The 13,558-nt window shown below is 33.9% G+C and overlaps 1 long non-coding RNA gene across 1 annotated transcript; it reads left to right on the top strand.

Moving 5' to 3' along the window:
- Positions 1 to 10,185: 10,185 nt before the first annotated feature.
- Positions 10,186 to 12,304, top strand: LOC103407598 (uncharacterized). The gene is made up of 2 exons (XR_011581452.1): positions 10,186 to 11,215; positions 12,084 to 12,304. It is a non-coding gene; the product is annotated as an uncharacterized lncRNA (long non-coding RNA).
- Positions 12,305 to 13,558: the final 1,254 nt, after the last annotated feature.

Below are 13,558 nucleotides of genomic sequence, written 5' to 3'. Positions count from 1 at the left end.
GAGTCACTTAGACGTCCAACAGCTTTTCTAATTTAATTCACAAGATTCTCGAAACCATTGCTCACAATTATATTAAAAATAAGGCTAGAGTGACACAGTTAAGTCAAGCCTACATTTCTGAAGCTGATATCAAATCCAAGAAACCAACAAGTCAAGTGATACGATTTTGGGCCATCACTCAACGAAATCGCGGAGTAGAAGGGATTTCGGACCATTACTCAACGGAATCGAACGGAAGTCCAAGAAACATAACTACGGCTCGAAGGAACAAGACATGGTTCAAGTTACTCAATTCACGAAGACTCAACGAAACGAAACAATATCGAGCAACAAATCCCCATCACAATGGGTTATCGGTCCATTACTGGACCTCACATCTCCCAAGCAATTCAATATGCATTTCAATCACATGTCACAACCATTTCCAATACACAAGTCAAATCACATTTCACTACATCATACCAATCACTATGCAAATCAAACCACATTTCAATTATGCATGTCAAATCACATTTCATAAGTGTTTTCAATCCACTATCAAATTACATTTCATGAACGTAAATCGATAGCAATAAAAATAAAATAACAATTCAATAGAAACCATATTTATAAAACCAAATTATATCCAAATAGGATAATAATTACGAAAACAGGGAATCACCAATATCACTTAAAGTCAATAACAGAAATGGTAAACCTGTATCAAATCAAACCATCTACTAGGTAACATTTCAAAACTAGAAATAACCAAATGTTGTGCACGGAGTTTGTCTTGATAAATGGTAAAATGCCACCAATTGGTAATCACACATCTTGTTCCTTTGTGGAACAATATATATCATGATATAAGTACTGATCCATCAGAGCTATCACTGAGATGTGAAACCATGCCAACTACACAACATTTTCTTAAACATAAATGTTTGGACTTCATTAATAGCAGCTAGATCATAAAAAAAAAAAATCCATATTATTTGTAGCACATTCTTGCCTAGCAATTTCAAGAAGGCAAGACAACCTTGGAAGAAGCATGAGAATAAAACTTGATCCCACTTTTAATCCCACATGACTTATAGAATAGCTAGCTAACGTACCAAAATTGAAGTCATCCGGAAAACATAAGCAAGACCAATAGACATCTTTGAGGGTTGGAAATATAGAAGTATAGTTAAACTAAAACTATAAGGAACTTTCCAGCATGCATTAATGTACTATTAGATTACCACATAACACAAGTATTTATAGCCACTAGGGCTCGGTGCAAAGACTGCAGCTCATGTCTCTCAAATTCTATAATCTATAAAGACATTGTGATCTGGTGACAACTAAATAGAGAGCACCTCCCTTATTGCTTCACTAATCTCCCCAAGATAGCACAATAATCAACCAAAACATTTCAACCAAATGTATGCTCTCACAGTAAATTAATAATCCTAATTCTGCAGATATATAGAGTATCTCAAGAAATACACTTTCCAATCTTTACTTAATTATTGGAATTCTAATTCTTTAATTCAAAAACTGCTTCTCATCCATACTAAAGCATGTCAATTTGAAATAACAAAACTCATTGAAAGCAAAAAAAATCAAAATAACATAACCAAAACAATCCAAATCCAACAGATGACAAGAAACCAAAGTGGAATACCTTATCCCAATAATCTGAACTCAGAAAGCTAGAAACTTTAGATACCATGCTGCTGAAGCTGGATCAAGAACTCGTTTGGCTTCTCTTTGAAACCAAAAACCCAAGGCTGAGACTTGATAAATGATGGGGGTATCACTATCACCTTATCAGTGAACAAAACAAGCAGATCGAAAATGATAGTGGTTGGAGAAGTTGAGTTTAGGTAGGAAAATAGGAAGAGAGTAGAAGACCGCAGCCCCCTGCACTCGTCCACACCCTTCTTCGATTCGACCCCCTTCTTTTTCCCCTCTCCCCCTTTCTTTCCCCTCTCCCCTCTCCCCCTGCACTAATCTAGAATCACCCAAAAAAGATTGGGTAGCTTTTGTACTTGGCACTATTTTATGAATATATATATATATATATATATGTGTGTGTGTGTGCGCGCGCGCGCGCGTGTATGGATAAATTACATTTTACTCTCTTAGGTTTGGAGTCGATTGCAATTTTTTATTACATCTTTAAAACATTTCAATTTCATACATTTACTTATCATTTTATTTCAATTTCATACATCTATTAGAAATCTGTTAAGTAATGATGTGGCAAATATGAGATCCACATTTGTGCTGACGTGACTACCAAATTTGTGCCACGTGACAAAAAAAATAATTTTTTATACATTTAAAATATAATAATTTAACCTATTTAAAAATTTGGCCACCCAACACAGGTTTCGTTTCCCTTTCATAAAAAGCAAAATTTTTTGTTCTGTTAAATTTGACCACCCTTGAACTATTTAGAAAACAGGATTATTTGGTCAAACCTGTGGTAAACTAACCACTTGGTATAAATTTAGCACTACATTCTAAAAAACCTTATCTTTTTTAGCAATTTTTTTTATTTTGACTCATTCTATTTTTTTTTACTATTCTATTTTTTTTTACTATTCTTTTATCTTGTAATGTTGCACAATATCAAAACTATCTATTTTTAGGATATTCTTATTGATCATCTTTATAAAAAGATCTAACTAAATTAGAAATTGTTTAGTCATCTAAATGTTACTAATAAACAAAACCATGTTTCTCTCTTAACTAAAATTTCGACAATGTGAACTGATGGTCAAATAATTTCCATTTTGATTGATTTTTGTAGAGTTGAATTTTACTGATTTATCTAAAAATTACATAGTTCCTATCATCAAGCACGATTAAAAAGAAAGCTGAAAAAGTAAACGAGAAAATTCAAGTGAAAAGTAACGAGAAAATTCGAGTGAAAAGGTTATTAGAATTCCATCTTTCTTTAATACATCAAAAGATCTTGTAACCTATTTAGCCACTCGAGCAAGTTTCTAGTGGTTGTTCGAGCGATACTCCAACTCGTCTTGCATGGTTAAATTCTAAACTCCTTAAAAAACTCAGTAATAAGTAATGTCTAAAATTAGCTACTTTAAAAAAAATTCAATCAAGAGACGTATGATAGGATATCAACATATTCTGGTGGCTGCACTTATACATTTCATGACGCGAACATACACGGAGCAATAAGGGCAAAGCAAAGTAGATTAATGAAAGAAAAACTGTCAAAGATTGTGACGGTTCGTCAAAAAATGATTAAAAAGTTCATCTCAAGGACTAATTTTTCACGTTCCATGTATCTAGCAGCTAGCGATCTATTAATAGTACGTTTGATAGAGATGATTGACTTGAATATAACTATTACCACTAAGTCTCACTAAACGTTAATTTAATTGTAGCGATGTAATTACGTACATTAACTTTTTTACAGTTATAAAATTGGGCTTCATGAATCTCCGTCTTGTGCACTACAATTGTACAGGATATAATCCAACTACAATTGATACGTAGTTGCGGTCCAAACTTGTAAACAGACTGCCATGTAGACTATATCATAGGATTTCAAGTTTGGTTATTTTTACCCTACATGCCATTCTCCCAAACAGCAACTACAGTTTGTCAATTCCGATATTCATGCCGTCAAGTTGATCGTTCTCTTTAAAAATAAGAATCCTAATAGACTCACCAAATTGTTTATATTTTTACCCACGTTACGTTATAATTTCACTGATTATAAAATTTATAATAAATTTTCTATCAAAAAATAAAATTTATAATAAATTTAAAACTATCTTCCCGCCCACCATTATTCCCTAACCATCCCTACTAGCTGAAGTTGTAAAAAGTAAAAACAAAAAGACTGAAATACCAAAAATACAAGGCAACAGCCACAACGCAACCCACCCCAACCGACGACAATAAATCAGGCACAACCCCTGCTGGCGGCACCTTTTCTTTTATATATTGCCCTTGTTTTCTTCATCTCTTTTATTTACGCTTTATCTTCCTATCTCTCTATCTGTCGCCCGCACCAAAACTATATTTAACACAATAAACATCAAAATTGAAATTTCTTACCACATTTCCTGATGCAATTGAAAATTAGAAAGAGAAAAAGGTATGGACAGAGTTTGTGGGAGAGGGGGATGGAGGAGAGATAAATGGGAGAGAAGGGGGAAGAGAGAATTAGGGTTGGGGTAGGAAGACAGGGGAAGGAGGGGGAGGAAGAGAGAGAAACGGGCTGGGCTCTTCATCCCATTTTTTAGCTTTTTTATTTTTATTTGTGTTTTTTTCTTTTTGTTCGAAATATATTGAATTAGTTTTAAACAGGGGTTTTAAAGTCTTTTGACAAATGGTTAATATATGTCATTAAAGTTTTTATTAACAGGTGAGTGATAAAATTGGACATATGTAATTTGGTTGAGTTTATCAATTACTTAGAAACACATGCAAGATATTTTTGTCGATTGTCTCAACACATTATGTGTAATGAATTTTTAAGGTTTAACACGTGGATAACACAAATCGCTGACATGGACCATAAAATGAAGATTAAACTAATTATTTATGAGTGCTACTAGACCCACCCCAATGTCCTATTTTTCCACCCACATGTTAATCTCACCCACCATAAAAAATTAAGGGGTGTGCTATCCACAAACCCCAAATTACTTCCCACACACCCCTTGTTAATTTATGTCCGTTGATCTTCTTCAATTCATCCGATCCGACGGCCGAAAATTAAAAGGGTGTGTGAGACCAAAATTAAAAGAGTAAAATGTTATTTCCCCACCCACCATTATTCCCAAAATAACCATAATATTTTTTTTTAAATAACTCTAATATATCTTTAAATAATATTATAATTAAATAAATAAAAATAGAAAAAATGAAAGAAAATGCAAGACCTAAGACCTAGACATTTATCATCTCCTTCACACTTATCGCCGTCCTACAGAGACCCCGGACCCCCAAACCACTATTCTTCTTCATTTTTTGTCAAAACCGCATATCTCACACTCAATTCTCTTTTTTCTCCATTGAAGTTTCTCGCCTTCGTCCAGCACACGCTCGTTTCTTCCACCAACCTTTCCGTCAATTCTAACCCCAATCTTTCCCAACCTCTTTCCCCCAAAGATATCACACCCCACCCACCATTATTTATTTATTATTTTAAATTATTTTTTGTCTTTTCAAAATTTTAGTATTGAATTAAATAGGGGTTGAAGAGTCTTCTTTTAAAAGGATAAATATGTTATTAACATTTTCATTAAATGGTGGGTGGGGAAATAAGACACCGGGGTGGAAATATCACCACTCTTATTTATAAGCACATACAAAATTTCTTTTTTTCTCGATATGAGATTAATAGTCTCAACAATAACTCACGTTGGATTCGAATGGTGATTCCAGTTATATAGTCTGCAAATGTCAAATTACTTACCGTTCCATACATCTTTCTTCATCCATTGGGAAGATGGGGTAAGTTGCTGGTATGCATGAACCCATATACTTTCGACAATTTTCAATCAATAGGAATTTGTATTTGAAGCTAAATATTTGAGAAGAGGATCATTTTTCTCTTTAGGTCCTAGGATAATGAACCATATGTTTAGACTGAATGAACCTGTAGGTTTTTTCAAAATGAACCTGATATGTAGTTTAATAAATCTAATATGCAGGTGTAGCAAACATGGTAGTTTGGTTGTAATAAACCTGATATGCAGGTTGAATGAAACTGATAGTTTGGTGCATATGAACATGATGGTCAGATCTAATAAACCTGATATATATGTAGTTTGATGAACATGCGACTCCCTCAAAAGAATACAACAAACAAAAAAAAATCAAACAAAGATAAAAGTGCACGACACCGATTTGAAGCACAATACCAGTTTGCTGCAGAATTTTTAGTATTATAATGCAAATAATGACTCAAAACTTAATAAAGAAAGAAAATTAAAGTCAAAATGTATAAAATTAAGGAAAATTACATTCATCCCATTACGTTCAAAAGATTAGGGTATAAATGTCATTTAAAAAATATAAAAAATGTAGACTTAAAAATAGAATGACTCATCATCATACAAAAGGAGAGTTGTTAAGTTGGATCAAAATCTATGGACCTCAATAATAAACAAAATCTTGAGAATTAAATCTAATAATTAAGTGTGTAATGATCCTATATCTAATTATCTCTACAAAATTTCTTGCATCAATTAATCGTTGAAGTAGATGTTAACGAAACTAATGGTATAATAAAATAAAAATGTTTTGCTCACTAACTATGTGTAAGTATGGACTCTTTTATTGTCAGTCTTAATTTTTTGAATACTTTCGATATCATCTCTTCTTAATTTTGTCGAAAGATAAAAATTGAGCCAAGTGAACAGTGAAGTTGCTGACATTATTTGAATCCTGATGCAGCCTAACTCGGAGAGTATAAGAGCCAAGAGAGCATTGGTAGTAGTAGAGTCGTTATTGATCCATATCACTGTGATCTTTCACTATATGCCAAGTATATACGAATCTTTGTAACGCAGACAAGTGTTACGTCTCTCTGCATTGCATGCATGAACGTGTTGCTTCTTGATTGGCCTGATTACAATGACTCTATCGATTCTCTCTCTCCTCTTTCTAGAAAGGGATGTTCAATTCACATACTTATTTTTATTTTATACACACCATCTTAATTTGCAACCGTCGAATCGATTGAATTAAAGAATATCAAATAAAAGAAATTAACAAATATGTGTACAAAGTAAAAAAAAATGTATGGATAACACACCCAGAAACCCAAACCAAATCATCCAATACATCCCATCTCTACGAGTTGTCCAAGCAATAGCCATATTACTTCATAGTTTGTGAGCCCACCTTCCAAAAATCTATATTTATTCGCCTTATTCGTAAGATCTGTCTTTATTCTTTCTTGGGGTTTCAAGAACAATCTTGATCTTTCGACATCCAGTTAATTTGATACGATGACAATGCCGGCTGATGAGAATATGAGCCCAAACCCATCACTCTTTGGTATGTTATTGGTATTTTTGTGTATTAAATTTTTCCGTAATTTTGATGGGTATTCTCATCTATCTCTTAATTCAACTGATATATTTTTATCAATTTTTCAAAGTTGCAACTTTGTAAAATTGGAAGCCATAAATTAATTTTTCAAATTGGGTTATTGGTGTTAAACCCAATTTCTAAGCCCTAACTAATGCAATTGATAAGGTGTTGAGGTGTTTACAATCTGACGGATTGTTATGGGTTTAGGTAAAAGATTTAAGAATTTGGAGACTGATAATTAAGCTTTAATCAGGTTATAGCATTACTAGGATAAATGGTGGAGCAGCTTAATTTGGTAAAACAAGAGTTTTTAGATAATTCATGATTTCATCATATATTTGATTATTTACTCTTGGATCTCAATTGTATTTCTTAATTAATCTATTTTGCTGATGCAGTTTTTTCTGTTGATCAAGCCCTTTCAACCACTTGCATTGCTTTGTAAATCTCTTTAGTTGATTTGTTATGACGATGTTTCTGCTCAAAGTATAAACATGGTTTGAGTAGATTTTCGGCCTTAATTTGAGAATACATGCATCCAACTTGCCACGTGGTTTTTGTCTCGATAAAAAAAATTTTTATATTTTGGTTAGAGTAACATTAGGAAGAATAAATTTTATAAACAAAATGATATGAAAGTTGATGATTGAATTATTGCTTAAACGTTGATAAACGTGTTCATTTTCTATTAGTGACACATTATTTAGTTTGTAAATTTAGTCTACAAATTTAGTTTTTCTAGCATTACTTTTTGGTTACTTTGCTGCTTCTATGTGTTTCATTGAAAACTACGAAGCTGTGCGATAGTATAACAATAATGCATATGCTTCTTATCCTTGTAATGGATACTCCCAATCCCCCTGTGTTTATGATTTACAATTACCAGGCTTGATAAAGTGACGGGTAGTCTGCCTAGTCGAGAAGATGAATTAGCCAAGGCCATACGAAAGAAGATTCCAAGGAAGAATATGACCGAAAGCAAACCAGTTAAAAATACAAGTAGTTCCAAGAAGACTTGCATATGCGCTCCCACGGAACACGCCTCGTTTAGGTGCCACATCCATCAAACAAGCTTAGTAGCACAAAAAACAAAAAGTCAGACTTGAATGCCAAGAATGGTCACCGTGATGTGGTTGACACAACAGGCAAAATTATCGAGATTTGGCAGGGCTGCCTCTGCAAAAACTTGCCATGGAAACCTTCTTTCACAATGGCTGAGCAAGTGAACTAATTAGTGACGAAGTTTTGTTGTTCCTTCAGTAGTATTTTGTAAATGACGATAGTAGAAACGTTTTGCAATAGTCTTTCATGCTTGTTTTTTCCTCTTCTTATGATTAGTTAGTAGAGTTTGAACTAAATAGAATAACCTCAAATGCTTCCACCAGAAAAAGTTGTAAGTTTGGTCGGCAACCTCTGCATGGGAGAACAATTAAAGTTTCATAATCCTGTTCTCTAGTGACCAAATGAACTAGGTTTAAGGTTTTGAAGATGCCATTGAGTGAGGGAAATTGGCAGTTAGAGTCGGAGATAAAGGACTTGGGGAATAAGACCCTATTTCTGGATGATTATATATTGTCCTTCGTTTTTTGTCCAAAAAAATATATAGTCCTTCGTTTCCAAAAATAAATATATAGTCCTTCGTTCTCTGTTGAGGGCTCAAGGCTCCTCTGGAAGTCTGGATGCAAGGTTAATTGCATATGCTCTTTTCCATATACCGAGTCTGGATCCTCTTTGTAAGGATCTTGAGGATCCGTGAATCATGTCCATTCATCATATATCGTGTGATCAGAAATCATTTTAAATAGTACTTGACAAAAATTGACTGTACGATGTACAATGAACGGACATAATTCACGGATCCCCATAATCCTCACCAAAAGGATACGGAGAGGATCCTATTGGTTCCATACCTATCATACGACCGGAATAATGGACTCAGGATAAAGATGACTATTTTTAATATGAAAGGTAGTAAAATGAGCAACCCCCAAATGGTATAGCTCAACCGAGTTTCTACGGGATATCTTGATTATGTGGCAGCTACCAGAAAAAGTTATAAGATGTATTTTATCTATCACATGATAAATGTTTATTAGACGTATATTGTCACTTTTTGAACACATAACAAACGTTTACTGAATAGGTGATGTCACTAGGATAATGCATTTGTTGCTAAAAGTTTCTCCCCTCGCTATGGGATAGGACCTACCAAGACACCCTGGCTGCGTAAATTTCTTTTCCTATCCAAACCCAAAAAAGGACTAGAAAAACCTAAGATCATCTCCAACACAAATGTGCTAAAGGCTCATATTGGTGACCCGCAAACAACATTTGTCATGTTAGGCCATCTTCAACCAAAGGGTCCAAAGGGCCAGAGGGCCAAAAATAGTCCAAAAACCATCTCCAAGCGAGGGCTAGGCCAAAGGGCTCGTGGGCCCCATGAAATCTGAAAAGGTCAAATGGCTGGCCCAATCCAGCTAGCCACGGGCCGGGCTGGATTTTCATTATTCATGTCGGATATAACCGACAGCATTGCACTTATTCCTGTAGGTTATATCCGACAAGAATAGTAGGCCCTTTTTTTTTTCTTTTTACAATTTTTATTATTATTATTATTAAATTCTTTTTTTTTTCTATAACTTCCTAAGCTATTATACAACATTAAATTAAATTAAGTAACGTGAAACAACATTAAATTTAAATAATAAATTATGTTTGGCCCTCGGTTAGAGACTTTTTTTTGTGACAGGGCTAAAACAAACCCTATGGCCTTTTGGCCCTCGGTTGGAGATGAAGGCAAATATGGCCATGTACTGTTTATTAAAATATTAATATCTTGGAGGGCTAGATGGCTAAAACGAGTCATCTAGCTAGCCTTCGGTTGGAGATGGCCTTAGAGATCTAGCTAGAAAAATTTGAAGAGCATACATGTTCAGTCCTTAAAGTATACTTGTACTTGTAGTACAACGAAAACTATTCAATGTACTTAACCCCGTGTGCTTCTGTATTGTGTTTTTGTGTACAATAAGTATAGCACACATAAGAAATTCATATTCAAAGAGAAACAGAATTGCAAGCACAATTTTTTACACAAGGGAAAGAAATTTCATTCCACTCATCCTAAAATCGTCAACTATAGTTGATATAAAAAAATCATCAACTATAACATTACAAGGACAAAAAAACTATTGGAAAGATTTGAGCATGGTTATGGCTAAAGTTGCATAATATTTTCGTAAGAGTAGTGTTGATAAACTAAATGATATGTCACAAATAAAAAATAAGCACGTTAATCAACACTTAAGTAATAATCAAATCGTTAACTTCCATGTTATTTAGTTTACAAAATTTTGTTTACAAATTTAGTCTCTCTAGCATTATCTTTTGCCTAATTCTACCGGTTACCAATGAGCAACCCCCTCTCAAGGCATTTGAGCCCAAACCTTACATGTCTCAACAACAATGTATGTAATACTGAATTACATTTGATATCAGTAATGTGATGGAAGAAAAAAAAAATCACAAGATTAATTTGAAGTTAAGACAATCAATAATTACATAACACTAGTCCATTGTAATTACATTTATCAACACATTCAATTAAGAGTCAAACAATGTCCCTTCTATGGCTAGACCTTGTCTTGCATAACCTCAGGAGACTTGCAACATATTCAATCCCTCAGTTTACCAAGCCGCAGGGATGAACATATACTGAGCCAATACCATGACGCCAATCCAGATGTTCCGCCGGAGATTTCCTTGATCAGGTCTTGCATAAGTATGCTATTTCTGCTCCCATTTCGAAACTCAAAGTGACTGTTTGGTTTGTCTCTTTATTTAAGGGAAGTGAGGAGGCAATGACTTGGTCGCCACCATCAAGTTGTCATAGTACAAGAGCGTGGCAAGCAAACGATCACGATCACGGAAATAGACGTCGATGCCGTTCTTGTCATTCGGGTTTATTGTGACTATGAGCATCAGCTCCCACTCAATGGTTAACTCGAAACTCGTCATGTTGAGCTGGGAAATGGTGGCTGACTCCACTCTGACTTTCAATCTTCTAGAGGTAGTTTGTAATACGACAAGATCAAGGCCATTGCATGCAATATCCTAGACAATCGCCATGAATCGTTGCGCTACAACCCCTCTCAGGCCTCATAAGGTACAGGTTGGTGGTTAATATTGATTTGGAGGGGTAGGGGATTTTTTTTTAAATTTTAACAAATGATATATTATCTAATATTAATAGGAATGGAGGACTAAGTTAAACCTTACAATGAGCTAGCAATATGGTTCTAATTCGTCTTTGGCGATAATCGAATCTAAGACCTCTCACTTACAAGTGCAGAGGAACACCACTAGACCGTAATATTAAGTGGCACGGGCATGTGTTTGTTGGGTGTTCATTCTCGTTAATTATTGATTTGAAACCTAATGGATTAGGATTGAGAAAGAAATATATGCCTAAATTATAAATTATTGCGTTTAGTGGGCTTAGTATTTCCGGCAATTGCAATGACTTCTTTATCTCTTTGTGTTATAAAATAAAATAAAATAAAATAAAGGTTTTTAGATACAACAAAAAATTACCTCTCCCTTCTCCCTTTCAAACAAACTGAAATGACTAAAGTTTTTTCTATTTGGAATCATCTTAGGTCTAATTCCTATTACTTTGGCTAGAATATTTGTTAACTGCCTATTTACATTACAGACTTGGTGATCAGTTGGATCTTTGATTAATTAACATTTGGTCCTCAACTTTTATTTATTTTTTTTCAAATTTATACCCGAATTTACTTGAATCTTTCATATTCACCACACTGCTTCCAACAATGTCCAATCATGTAAAACACGTCTACGTGCTAGCAATGCCATTGCCAAGCAACTTTCTTTTGTGCCAAATCATCAATAAATCCCAACATTTGTGTTTTTTTTTTTTTTTGTAAATCTGGCTTTGTGTGATGAATTTTAATAATGAATGTGATAGGTCTTCCCATATCATGTTGCAATCCGTGGTTGTTTTTTTTCAGGCGTATTCACACAGTAATTCGAGGAAAAACATACGACGGGCTCAGTCAGAATAAGAGAATGGGAAAGGGTGATGTCTACTATTTTAATGTCATCTCATTGATAATTGTCGAGTACAGTGATTTCAATTTTTAAGATACTGGAAAAGCTATTGCATCTATCTTCTACTTATCGAACCTAGGTCACTTTTTAATTTTATTTTATGGACCGAGTCTTTCTGTCATGATCATTTTCATGTGATTTCTCTAATATATTGCTACGCTTTCTTACGTATCAATAACGATGCGCAAGTATGGTAGCCAATTCGGGATCTTTGTGGTTGCTTATGACTGGAAAAGGACCCGTTCTTTTTCTGGAGATTCTATGATCGAGATTGTCCATCGTATATCGTGTGGTTATAAATCATTTTAAAATTAAATATAAATAGTATCTAATGAAAATTGACCGCATGATATACGATGAACGATTCCAATCACGGAATTCATAAAATTTCCAGAAAAATTGATCGGGCAATGATCATTTTCCGCTCATGACAGTGACTATTGCCTTTATTTAGTAAAGCCATTTTTTACGATCTTCCGCCCCTCCAAACTCCAAAGTGAGTTGAAAGCATCGTATAGATGTCTCCTACCATACAATACCATAACAATAATGAGATTCGGTGATTTGACGCCCAACACCAATTCATCAGAGTTCGTGACGTGCATGGTTCTGGTATACTCAAGCATAATTATACGTGTTGTGGAGAGAGTTATCGACTGGCGTCTATTTATGTTGCATTCCTTAGTGCATTTTTTTAAGCATCAGAAGTCTGAGCCACGTGCATATTTGAGGAAACCTAATGCATTACCGAAGAAAAAATGAGGACAACGATATTTTGTACTCGAACATCATCTCACTAATGACAGTGGGTTACGACGATTATTTAGTTTCAAGTCGGAGGGGGCGGAAGAGCTTAGGCTTCTATATATATATTTTTATCTACTCATTCTATATATATTTGTCTATTTTGTAAGTTTCAATTCATAGATCATCTTTACAAAAATTTAATTTAATCATAAACTATTTGCTTATTTAATTATCAAAATAAAATTTCATTATTTCTAATATAACAAAGTATTCATTAATTTCTTTGAACCCAATTAGATATCTTAAATATTTTTTATTCGGCTAATATTTTGCAAGGATGATCTATGAGATGTAACTTGAAAAATAGATTGTTTGGATCGTTAAAATTCGATGTAGTATAAACCTCACAACTAATTCTCATTTTTATTAGAAAAATGGAAATATATTTCTTTAAAGATTTCCATTATGCTGGTATGTAAATAATTTATAATTAAAATAATGACATTCATTAAAAGTAAACTTTGATAAAAAAATAAAAAAATTAAAATTTTAATCAATGCAATAAAAAAAAGGGTGTGCTATCCACACACCTCATTTTACTTCTCACACACCCCTGGATGATTTCTGT

This window comes from Malus domestica, chromosome 05 (assembly GCF_042453785.1).
Source record: "Malus domestica chromosome 05, GDT2T_hap1".
Lineage (NCBI taxonomy): Eukaryota > Viridiplantae > Streptophyta > Magnoliopsida > Rosales > Rosaceae > Malus > Malus domestica.
This window is presented reverse-complemented; position numbering and strand designations above follow the sequence as displayed.